The following is a 13157-nucleotide window of genomic DNA, read 5'->3' on the forward strand; positions in this document are numbered from 1 at the left end:
AAGCGTTGTCACACCGCCGCATTGCACTACGGGTACTTGTCCCTCCTCTCACCTCACTTCACTCACACACACTCACTAGCATGCATTAGGGAGAGAGATTATCAAGAGCAAGTCTCAATTGCATAATGGGAGAGTCGATTGTATTATGAGAGAAATTCACTTCTATACATGGCCCATAAGTGTTCACACTCACTTAAACTGTGGTCGCTCGGGAACTTTAGGCTCATAAAAGTCCTAATGCTATTACAATGACTACTCTCATAATATATCCATAAAGTACATCACTTAGAACTTCATCCTACATGCTAGCACACACTCTTAAAGTGGGAATTGCCATAAATATTCCATCACACCATTACGAGCGCTTGTCCAAGCTGTAGCTTTGGATACCATTGCTTCATATCTTGAATGTATGACCCTTTGGTGTATCCACCTTGACTCTTTGATGTAAGATAATGGAGGTATCTCTTGTCAACCCTAAGAATGGGTTAACATCCCCCTCTTCTGATGGCAATTGCGTCCTCGTGATCACGTTGAAGACTTTTGTGTGTTGGGGTTAAAGTCAATGGTGAGGCTTTCATGTTGTTTGATTTTGGCAACCATATGATGGGATTACCATCATAGTATCCTTGTTGTTGAAGCACATGCATAGGCACCCATCTCTGATGTACATTATAAACTGGTGGTTAGCTGATGCCTTTAGTGCTGAGGTTTGTTTCTTTTTGAATAGGTTACGGGGACTTTTTGATGCGCTTAGGAACCCAAGCTTTGGTATTACTTTGCTAGTACCCTTGTGCTTGCAGTAATCTTTTTGGTATCCACACTTGTTGACTTGCATAGGCTTTTGTGGATGGTGTTGTGTACTTTTATTTTTCTTTGGCTTGTGAGTGCTCCGTTGAGGAAGAGGCTTTGACTATCGTGGCACCCAAATTTGATTGTTTCCTTCGTAGTAGCCTTGAGCTACAAGTAGCTGTTTCTCCAACCACATCTTGATACCATTAAGAATTGATTTTGGTTGTCTTGGTGGAGTTTTATTTTTGGTTGATGTGGAAGGTTTGGGGCCATCCTTGACATTGGTTGGCACTAAAGTTATAGCTTTGAGACTCATGGCTATTTTTGAGGATGATGATGCTAGAGTCTCTTGTGGTGGAGTGGCTGTCGATGGTGAGGCTTTCGAGCATGCAGTTGTCTCCTTTGGTGAGGTTTGTTGATGAAGAGGCATAGGCTCTGCGGTTTTTCCTTTGAGTTCCTTGTTAGATATAGGTGGTTGTGCGAGGGAAAATTCTTCAAGAATAGTTGTTGATATTGCAAGGTTTTGGCATCGAACTTCATTGGTGAGGATGGGGTTGAAGGAGTAAATGCTTTATTGGAGTCGGTTGTTGAAGGAGTAGATGCTTTATTGGAGTCGATTGTTGATGCAGATGGTAGGTCATTGTGTAGAGGGGCTTTCATGTGGAACAGGTTTGTAACTTTTTGCATTCAGCATCATAGAAATCCATTAGGGTTGCATCCTCTTCCTTGCAGTATGGTACTATCAACTTTGTGTCGTTGACCATCATGATAACTCTATCGTTTTAGCAAAGCACAATGGTTCTTGGGCCAATAATAGTCCATTTATGTCCCAAGATCAAATCTTCTTCCAACACATACTCAACCACAAAAAACTTGTAAGTAAGGGGGTTAGTTTCAATATACATTGTATGTTCAAAAATGGCATATTCAAGTCTTGTGTAAAGGGACTTCTTTCAAGATGAGCCGTGAGTGTTGGTTGACCTAACAAATCCCATAACTCGAGGGTCATGAGATTGTGTTCTTGTGTTGGATAAAGCTATGCTTGATCAGTTGTGGTGATTTTATTGGAAAGTTCCAATCCAACTAGAATCCTAGGGATCTTTTTAGTAAGATATGTTGGAAGTTCCAGCTCTCATCCAAGGTCTCTTCCTCCCGTAGTAATTGTACAATGCTTGCAGGAGTGTTCAAGGTGACTATTTGTATGGATTCATTAATTGAATACAATGAGTCACGTATCCAAGTTCCACCAAGGACGACATCATACTCAAGGGAATCTAGGGTAACATGGAATGCAAATTCCACATCTTCACTGATTGTTTGAGTAGCATAGCTAAAGTAACTGGGAACTTTAATGTTTTGTCCATTGGCTCCTCTTGCGAGACCATTGTCTGTAGGGATGAGTTTAGGTTGTCCCAATGACACCCAAGTGTATATTGTCATGATGTTATGACTAGCTCAAGGGCTAATCAACGCGCATCTACGCTTAACATCATTGCTTGTAGGGAAATCTAACCATACCATGATAGAATCTTCAAAAGGAACCATGGATGTTTCAGTTTGTGTTTTAGCTTCAGATCCCGTTTTTATTTCATATTCTCATTCACTTTCATCCTCTTTTTGGCTCTCAGTTTTTTCAAGAGTACCCAATGTGTACAGTGGTACACTTGGTCCTCTGACAATTCTAAGTGAGGTCTGTTTAGAAACTTACGAATACTCACAGTCTTGTTCTATGGAGCTCTTTATGTATTGGCATAACTCATGTTGAGCCCTTAAAGGTGTAAGTGCTAATGTTATGCTAGCTTCACATGAGAGAAGAGCATTCCTCCAAATGAGGTTTTGAGAGACTGCTTTAATTTTGTAAGGGATTCATCGAATTCCTCACGTGCTTTCTCAACTGCATAATTTGTACAATCTATTTAATGACTCTTTTGTAGAGAGTATGTCTTCCTCTTGAAAGGGAACGCGGTACTCCTCTAGATTTTATATTTTGGTTGCTTTTTTTGGATTGGCATTATTAGGTTCAATCACAACCAGTGTAAGACACTCAACCATGCTAAGCATGCTCTGCTAAGCTTGCTTTTTGCATTCCACATATGTCATATGATCATGATTTTCAATTTCGGGGTAGTTGGGTGGGTTCTAGTTTCAGGATTGGTCTGTTAAGTGCATTGAGTGATGAATCGTAACTTGTTTCATCCTCACTAAGTGGCATACTAGAACTTGTTTTATCTTCTGACTTTCTTTGGATTGTCATGTTTTCTTTATGTTTTCCCATGCGACGAGATCGAATTCTCTTTTGGGTTTTTGTATTCTGTGTCGCACATATGGGTTTTGTTATTTGTGTGGTGGCCTTTGAGGTGGACTCTTGTGCATCACATGTAGCTTTTGGCTCTTTTGGGTTTATGTCCTCCATAGGGTCCTTTTCCCTATCCTTTAATTCAACTTTGGTTTGGATAGTTTGTTGCCCCTTGTTTTTCTTAGTTTTAGAAGGTTTTGGTTTGTGTTTTGGTTCCTGCTTCAAAGCATGTTCTTCTACCCATTTCAAGGTATTGTCTTTTGCATTCTTTTTTACACTCTCTCGTGCCTTGTCTTGTAAGCGTGTAAGCACATTTAAGGGTACCGTGTATAATTACCCATTTTGTACACTTAAGATGTTTAGAGTTGTATTTTGTGAGACAAGTTGCATTGAAGCAACTCATCTTGGGCAATCATGGAACATGTGATCAATGCCACATTGTTTACACATGGGTTGCAAAGTGTCAATGACCATGGGCATGGAAGTATTCCAAACTGTGCAGTCTGTCATTTTGTGAGGTCCACGACAATAGAAACATTGAAGTGTTTGATTAACTGCTTCCTGAGCAATTTCTACCCTTTAGACTATTTCTGTTTGGTGCACAGGAGATGGATGTTTTGAGTCAGTTATTGATGAATTGAGACACTTTGTAGTATCATGACCAAAGGATTTACAATGTATGCAGTACACAGAAAGACAGGTGTCTTGTATGCACAATGGGGATTGGGATGGTCGTAGTGATTAGACTTAACACAAGGCATATCGCTCCTCACTTATAGAGGCATTAAGGATAGTTGGTTTTGAAGGAGCATATCCTCTCTTAAAGATGTCGATTCAAAGCTTTTAAGCAAGGCTTCATAGAATTTGAGGAATAACAATTCCGAGATCAATATTTCTTTTGCCATTGCTTCACTTCATTTAGATGAGGAACACCTTGTAGCATGATCATCTTCTAGCATGTTGTCATCTAAACGTACTGCGTCTTTACAACATTGATCGAATGTTTTTGGGTTGGATACAATCATCAAGTTGTGTAAGCTATTATTCTTTAAGCCCATCATGAAACATCTCTTCAATTGAAAATCGTTTAATTTTTTCCATTACTCACATCGTGAGTCCAAGAGTTTTATCTGAAGGATAAAGTCTCTAATGGAGTCATTTGGTTTATGCTCAATTGAATAGAGTTCTTTTGCTGCACTCCACTGATCTCCTTTCTTGAAAAACCAAGGATAAAGGTTGTTTTCAAGGTTCTGAAGTTGGTCTTGATCGTCGGCATCTATGTGATGAACCATCATCGACTAGCTTTTCCCTCTAAGCAAAGGTTCAACGCATGTACCTTGGTGGGGCAGTTTGGATTTCCAAAGGTTTCGCATCATTGTTCAAACATTTGTATGAATTGAATAGGATCAGTTGTTTCACCGTATTTACCCATAATTGTGGAAATCTGTACGGTCGTATTTTTGTATGAGTCACTGAGGCCGCATGTGAGTGCTCTTGTGGGTAGGAACTCACTCAGTCCTTGGGAAACCCCCCTTCCTAGACTAGTTAGTATATCTAAGGTGTGGATATCCAAGGGTTGAAAAGGGTTGGTACCTATAAGATTGGTGGGAATGTTAGGTAAAGGACTAAAGCCTGGTGGGATTGAAGTGACAGGGGGTGTAAAACCCAATGACACTTTTGTTGTTGGCATGGCAAATGGTATTGGGAGTTGCAGTTGGGGCATATATCTTAATGGTTCGAAGATGTCAGCCATTGGGTTCAGTGAGGGTGTCAGCCCACGTAGTCCCTCTATCGTTGCCATGTTTGATGCTGTCAATTGCTCCTTAATGAGCAAGCACATCATGTGTTTTATTTTTTATTTTTTGCTTTTTGCTTTTTATATCTTCTCATAGCCCGTTATAGCCTTAAGAGGCTTGGTATACTCTTCGTTGGGTCAAACGAGTGTCCCTTTTCCCTAATTAGCTTAGGCGCTACATGCACGTGAACGACCTTAGGGATATTTTTCAGAAAAAGTGCATACTACTAACTTCCCAGATGGAAGAGGAGGTCCTAAAACCTATTTTCCATCACTGTCTCAAGACAAAAAAAAAAAATTGGGAACTGTTTCCCTGTTTCACAGCACGTTTTTGAGGGTGTTCCAAAAAGAATTTGGAAAAACTCTGTATGAGAGAGTTGTAGTATTTTTGGAGTACTACAACTTTGTCTTCCTGAGTTGTTCGTGATTTTGTCGTTTAGACCCTCAAAAAGTAGCCCAAATATGGTTCGACGTCGTTTTTGCGCTATTTTTTAACGATTTTTAATGCTTTTCGGGCTATTTTTTGCTTCGATTGGTCAAATTTTGAGGGTGCTGGTTGGAGGCCAAAACGATCAATTTTGTTGACTTCGGACAACCAAGACCAAATTTGAAGAGCTCAAAGTTGGCTTTTTGATGAGACCTAGAGCGCCTTCATTGGATTCACGGTTTAGGACATATGAGCCTCCAAACAAGGGTGTTTTCTAGAGTCCTTTTTGTTTTTGGGCCGACAGACCCCCTTTCACGTCGTGAACTAGTAGAGTGCAGTTCACGACATGAAGTGATATAAGAAGGCTAAAGGGAGGGCAAAATGCAACATTTTTCTTCTCTAGAGAATGTTGTTTTCACAAACCCCATCATAGTCTGGGCCACTTTAGTATGCTACTCTAGTCTTATAGCCACATGTTGGTTTCACAGTAATACTCGTAGGCTACTCTCGGATTGAACCCATGGTAAACCTTTGAAGGGAAATTCTAGAGTTCACTGATAAGGAATGTATAGATTCTCGAGAAGGGGGGATCTGTTAGCGGTAATCGGTCCTTCTCGGATCACCTGAATCCCACGAGTGAATGGGAGGTTGAATACCCATGATGAGATCTCACCTGAATTGCCTCATCTATCTATTCTTGAAGAGTAGTTTGGTCCTGAGACCTAGTCTAGTCAAGAATGGAAAGATGCTCGATTCAAAACTTTATCTTTGCCTTTCCTGCCACAAGTTGATAAGTGTAAAGATTGACTTATCCTTGATTGCTCATCCTCGATTTTCTAAAATTTGAGCTCTTTGAGATTATCACAACATAAAAATTTGCTAATAATCAATAATATCTCATCACTTAATTAGTCTTAAGCCCAATCTTAGCTTTCTAATTCAATAATCCATTCATATCAATCATTAGAATTATCCCCATGATTAATATGAATGCAAATATTGCTTATCCTTGATTTCCTAGAGCTCTTTATGCTTATCGCAACACCAAACATTGCTAATAATCAATAATTTGATCACTTAATTAGTCTTAAGCCCAATCTCAGCAATCTAATTCAACAATCCTTATCCTAGATTGCTTATCCCTGATTTCCTAGAGCTCTCTAATTCAACAATCCTTATCCTTGATTGCTTGTCCTTGATTTCCTAGAGCTCTCCGAGCTTATTGTAACATAAAACATCGCTAATAATCAATAAGCTCATCACTTAATTAGTCTTAAGCCCAATCTTGGCTCTCTAATTCAACAATCCATTCATATCAAATCATGGGAACTATCCCCATCTCTCTTTTAATAATGTGGGTTTATGCATAATGATTAATGATTAATCTCTCTAATTTCAGTAATAATTATAATCATCTATTTAATCATTCTCAATACTTTCTCATCTGCAAAATATCAAACTATGAAAATTGAAGTAAACTACAAACAATAGAGAAGAGAGAACCCGTCACATAGTTGCTAGTCCTTGAGCCAATTTGTCCCAATTCTCGTTCCAATAATCGCTCAAGGGATATCATATCAAAATAGAGAAATCCCCTCAAGGCGAGAATCAGGCAAGGAGAAAGAGAGAAGCCCATAGTGACATATCTGAGTTTGCTACCATCATTAAAGAATCCTTGCATCTCTGCATTGTCAAGTGTTTTGATGTGGGGGCACCACCCTTAGGGATGATTTTATATACTATTCTAATCTAGTGATTAAAATTTTAAATAATAATTTGGTTGTGGGCTTTGCATCAACCTTTCTAGTTACTTATGCCTTGACCCATTTGGTATAGTAGTCCGTGGATGCTATTATATAATGAGCATCTGTGGTGCATACCACCACCAAACTAATTTGTCCACAACAAAGTTCTCAAAAGGTTGTCGAGAAACGATAGGGAGAGAAGAATATTCTATGCTTAACAGGGGTTATTATGAACCATTGATATTTGTCACCACAGCCTTTGATAAACTTAGATGTATCACCCAAATGTATCACCAAATGATGTAAGGGCCACCACCAAGCCTTCTAGTAGGACTTTCTTTAGCAGTGATTTTCATGGCAAAATATCCTCAACAGCCACACTAGAGTGGGCTTGTTCCAAGATCTTGACAAACTCAAACTCTTGGGGGCATTAGCCATCCCATGCTTGCTTAACTTATATGACTACCCCCATGGATATCAAACAATTGATAGGGGGATGCCTTTTTGATATGGAATTTGGCTCAATCTCTATCAAGGGGTCTTTCTTTGGGGCAAGCTCTTGGCTAGATATAATGAGCAATCTCCTCTACCCATTTAAGAACAATACAAAGTTTTAATAGTGGATCATCCTGGTAGGTTGCCATCTACCCCAATTAGTAGTTGTCCATTAGCGATGCACGAAAAGTGGTTGCATGTACATGCTATGAGCCTTTGTGCATAGATACCCATTCTATATGTTTAATCTCATAAATGAACTTTGGCTCTACTAGCCTATCAATTTTCTCCTTGACCATCCTAGAGTACTTGGTTCATTGGATAAGGCTCCTTATATGATAGGAATTGTGTGCTTTTGACCACTTATGGAGGCACACCCTTCATGTTATTGTACTTCTAGGTAAAGTAGTCTTGGAGCTCTATGAGAGGATCAATATGATATTTCATCGCTTTAGGAGATCTTTTCCAATGTACATAGGTTTTAGATGTTTTTAGTGAGATCTTTACCAGTATACATAGGTTTTGGATGTTTGTAAGGGTGAGATCTTTACCAATATGCATAGGTTTGTAAGGGTGAGATCTTTACCAATATGCATAGGTGACATCGTATGAAATCCTAGGCTTGCCGCGCCGACAAAGATTCTTTTATCTTTCTCAAATGTACAAATCACTCTCCACATTATACGTTTTGAAGTGCTTGGCCTAATGTCATTCCACCTTAGTAGTGCTTTCCTAGAATGTGATTGGCTTGATTTTCACATTCAACGGATGTTCTTGGATCTTCTTGCAAAGAAAGAGAGGGTATAGAGCTTGAGGGCTCTTCCATTTCAATGGACACTAGTTTGATCAAAATCTGGCTAATGTTTAGCTCTATCTTCCATTGAAGGTAGAATTCCACATGAGAGTCATTTACTTTAATGTATCGAAACCAATGATCACTTCTTTCCTTTGGAAGAGATACAACTCTTCATTCTTCATTTCCTTCATTTGGAAGAGATACAACTCTTCATCCTTCAATTCCTTCATTTGGAAAAGATAAAACTCTTCATTCTCTTGGCATTTTTTTATCCCCATGCTAGCACCTCTTGATTGGAGGTGTTACCTCCTTTCCACATTATATGTTTTGAAGTACTTGGCCTAACGTCATTCCATCTTAGTAGTGATTTCCTAGAATGCTTGGCTTGCTTTTCACATTCAGCTAAGTGTTTGTTATTGGATCTTCTTGCAAAGAAAGAGAGAGTATAGAGCTTGAGGGCTCTTCCATTTCAATGGCCACTAGTTTGATCAAAATTTGGCTAATGTTTAGCTCTATCTGCCATATTGATGGTAGAATTCTACATAAGAGTCATTTACTTTCATGTATCAAAACCAATGATCACTTCTTTCCTTTGGAAGAGATATAACTCTTCATTCTTCATTTCCTTCCTTTGGAAGAGATACAACTCTTCATCCTTCACTTCCTTCATTTGGAAGAGATACAACTCTTCATTATCTTGGCATTTTTTTATCCCACCTCTTGATTGGAGGTGTTACTTGCAATTTCAAGTGTGTGTAACATTGCAGTAGCCAACATGCACTCCGCATCATATAAACATAAAATGTCTTTATCATCAGTGAGATGGCATATCACCTAATGCATGTCTTCTTAGGGAGTATATCCTTACTTTACAAGTTATGCATCTAATAGACTCTAAAAGTGGAGCAAAGTTTGCGCTCTCATTAGTCTCTTATTTGACGAGTGTGTCACTACCATGGATCTATTAATAGTTGTGGTAGAGTCTTCAATAAAAGGATCTTTAGGATTTGGAAGTGGAGCAAACTTTGAGCTGTCACATTCTTTATCTACTAGCATCTTAAGACAAGTGAGGCACACATGTTTATCACTACCGTGGATCTATTGATAATTATGAGAGAGAGTCTTCAGTCAAAAAGACCCCTTCTCTTGAACTCATGTGCTATCTCACATATTTTTGAGTGTTTGGGTCAATAACTTCTTCTGGGTCTATGGTAAAGTTGTAGAATCATTTCCTCATTTAAGGATGATGATGAAACATTCAAGGCGATATCCTTGGATAGAGCCACTTTTGACTTTCATGTGGTTATCCCCCTTCCCAATCTTCTTTATTTTGTATAGGGGTCTTTGGAGTGACTCTCGTATATGGGTTCCATCAATCACCTTATCTGGAAAAGCCATGTATAAAGGCTGATTTCAAGGTTTTGAAGTTGGTCTTGCCGGCATCAATGCGATAAACCATCGACTAGCTTTTCCTTCTAAAAGCATAAGTTCAACACATGTACCTTGGTGGGGCAGTTGGGATTTCCAAAGGCTTCACATCTCTGTTCAAACATTTGAATGAATTGAACATGGTCTGTTGTTCTGTTGTATTTACCCATAATTTTGAAAATTTGTACGGCCGTATTTCTGTATGAGTCATTGAGACCGTATGTGAGTGATCTTGTTGGAAGAGACTCACTAAGTTCTTGGGCCACTCCCCCTCCTATACTAGTCAGTATGTCCAAGGTGTGGACATCCAGGAAAGGGTTGGTACTTATAGAATTTGCAGGAATGTTAGGCAAGGGGCCAAAGCCTGGTGGAATTGAAGTGACAGGGGGTGTAAAACCCGATGACACGGTTGTTAGGCATGGTCAATGGCATGGGGAGGTGAATTGGTAGCATGGATCTCAATGGCTCGAAGATGTCAGCCATTGGGTTTAGTCCTTGTGTAATTACAGGCAATCCCTCTATTGTGGCCATGTCAGAGTGCCTAAATGCTACTTAATGTGAGCAATCACAGTTTTTGTTTTTTTTTTATACTTTCCCATACAGCCTCAAGAGGCTTGGCGTACTTTTCGTTGGATCAAACGGGTGTTCATTTGTCCTAATTAGCGTAGGCGCTATACGCACGTGAACGTGAGATATTTTTCCGGAAAAAGCGTATGCTAGGAACTTCCCAGATGGAAGAGGAGGTCCTAAAACCTATTTTCCATCACTGTCTCGAGACGAAAAGAATTTCTATAAAATTTTTCCCTGTTTCGCAGCACATTTTTAAGGGTGTTCCAAAAGAAATTTTAAAAAACTCTAAATGAGGGAATTGTAGTATTTTTGGAGTACTACAACTTTGTTCCCCTGATTCATCAGTAGCCCAAATATGGCTCGTCGTCATCGTTTTCGTGCTGTTGCAATTTTTTGTGATTTTTGGGCTGTTTTTTGCCTCGATTTTCGGGTCAAATTGTGAGGCTGTTGGATGGAGGCCAAAATAATCAATTTTGACTTCGGACAGACAAGTCCAAAGTCAAAGAGCTCGATGTCAGCTTTTCGATGAGCCCTAGAGCATCTTCATCAGAAATACGGTTTAGGAGATACAGGCCTCCAAACAGGAGTGGTTTCCAGAGTCTTTTTTTTTTGTCGCATCATGGACTTCTGTTGTTTCACGCCGTGAAACACTCCACGCGTGAACCGAATTTCACGTGAAAATTAAATTTTAATATTTTTTTTTGTGTGCTGCGTGTGAACTTTTGTTTCACGCCATGAAAAACTCTTCGCGCGTAAACCGAACTTCACATGGAAATTAAATTTAGTCTTCTTTTTTTTGACCGCATGAACTTCTGTTTTACACTGTGAAACACTCTTCACGCATGAACCGGACTTCACGTGGAAGTTAAATTTTGATTCTTTTTTAACGTCGGATTTCTGTTCCCGTGAGACTTCTGTTCACGTCATATTTCCGTTCATGTGATTTTTTCGTTCACGTGATTTTTTCGTTCATGTGAGATTTTTTTATTTTTTTTCACGTGAATTGGTTTTTCACGTCGTGAAACACTCTTTACGTGTGAATCGGACTTTACGTGGGCTTTTTTTTTTTTGCTGCATGAACTTGTATTTCACGCCGTGAAAAACTCTTCATGCGTGAACCGGACTTCACGTGGAAATTAAATTTTGATTTTTAGTTTTGTTGGATTTTCGTTCACGTGAGATTTTTTTTTGTCTAGTGGGAAATATGAATTTTCCTTTTTGGGGGAAATATTTTTTGAATTTAGAATGAAAGGGATATGCGCATTTTTCCAAAAAGGTAAGTGGACACACCTTACACCCTTCATAATTGACTCCCAAAATGGACAAATTGACAACTCATGAGCATCTTCTCATTGAATGCTCATTAGCCTTAATGAGTTATGTAAAAAGGTGATTAAGAGTTAACCTAAGATTAATCCTTTCACTAATCTTTTCTTCTTTTACACTAATCAAGGACTCTAATTAATCACTAATCCCTAGTTAATTCACACAATTGAGCACATCATTGGATAGAGCAAGGAAAAACTAATCTATGTGCATCAACAATTGTATAAATTAATCTAAATTATAAAATTAATTAGACTCTTAATTATAGTTTCTCCAATTGATCAAACAATTGATGTGATTAGGTGTTTTAATGCAATTAGATACTCTCAAAACACTCAAGAATCCCAATTTCAACTACCTAAATGATCAATTTAGACCCCAATTAACACATTTTCTAAATTTTTAGCCTCTTTGAACAAGATTAATCACCCTTAATGACAAAAACCAGTCCATTAAGAGAAATTAGTCAAATTCAAGGATTTTTTGATGGTTTTAAGAAATTTTTTAAAAGATTAAGCTACTTCTAATTCTTGCTAACACTTGAATCCAAACAATTTCAACAAAAAACACACAATTAAACTAAAATTAATGATCTTAGATCTATGTTTAAACTAAAGAGAGCTAACATTCACTAAAAAATGCATTCTCTTGCATTGTTTGATATAATGGATGCAAACTAAGCCTAATACAAACTATGTGCAAGCCCTAAGAACATGAAAAACCACAAAAACAACAACAAAAATAGCAAATTAATCTAAAAATTAAGCAAAAAGCATTCTTTTCAAAAACAAAAAAGAGAGCTATTCTACACCAAATCTCACACAAATTACCATCAAATCCACATCTTTTTCATGGAAAACCACTAATCAAGATAATGGAAAATGGGTTATGCATAGATTAGAGACAAAACGATGGAAAAAGCTAGGGAATGGCTCCCTGGCACACATCGGTGCCAAAAATATGAAGGCTCACCCTAACCCTCCTTGAAACACATCCAAAAAAGAGATTACCTAGTGAACCGCAACTGTCGTGAGGATCTTTCCAATGGCCGAGCTTGTAACCCTTAAGGTCTCCAAGTTCTACAACTCCTTGAGAAGTAATTCCACCGTATCTCCTGCGAGCGTTGTCACACTGCCGCGTTGCACTACGGTTCCTCGTCCCTCCTCTCACCTCACTTCACTCACACACACTCACTAGCATGCATTAGGGAGAGAGATTAGCAAGAGCAAGACTCAATTGCACAATGGGAGAGTATGTTGTATTATGAGAGAAATTCACTTATATACATGGCCATAAGTGTTCACACTCACTTAAACTGTGGCCGGCCAGGCACTTTAGACTCATAAGAGGCCTAATGCTATTACAATGACTACTCTCATAATATATCCATGAAGTACATCACTTATTAGGACATCATCCTGACTTGCTACCACACGCTCTTGAAAGTGGAAATTGCCATAAATACTCCGTCGTCGTCACACCATTAC

This window comes from Cibotium barometz, chromosome 31 (genome assembly GCF_041138505.1).
Source record: "Cibotium barometz isolate CiBa-2024 chromosome 31, ASM4113850v1, whole genome shotgun sequence".
NCBI classification, from domain to species: Eukaryota; Viridiplantae; Streptophyta; class Polypodiopsida; order Cyatheales; family Cibotiaceae; genus Cibotium; species Cibotium barometz.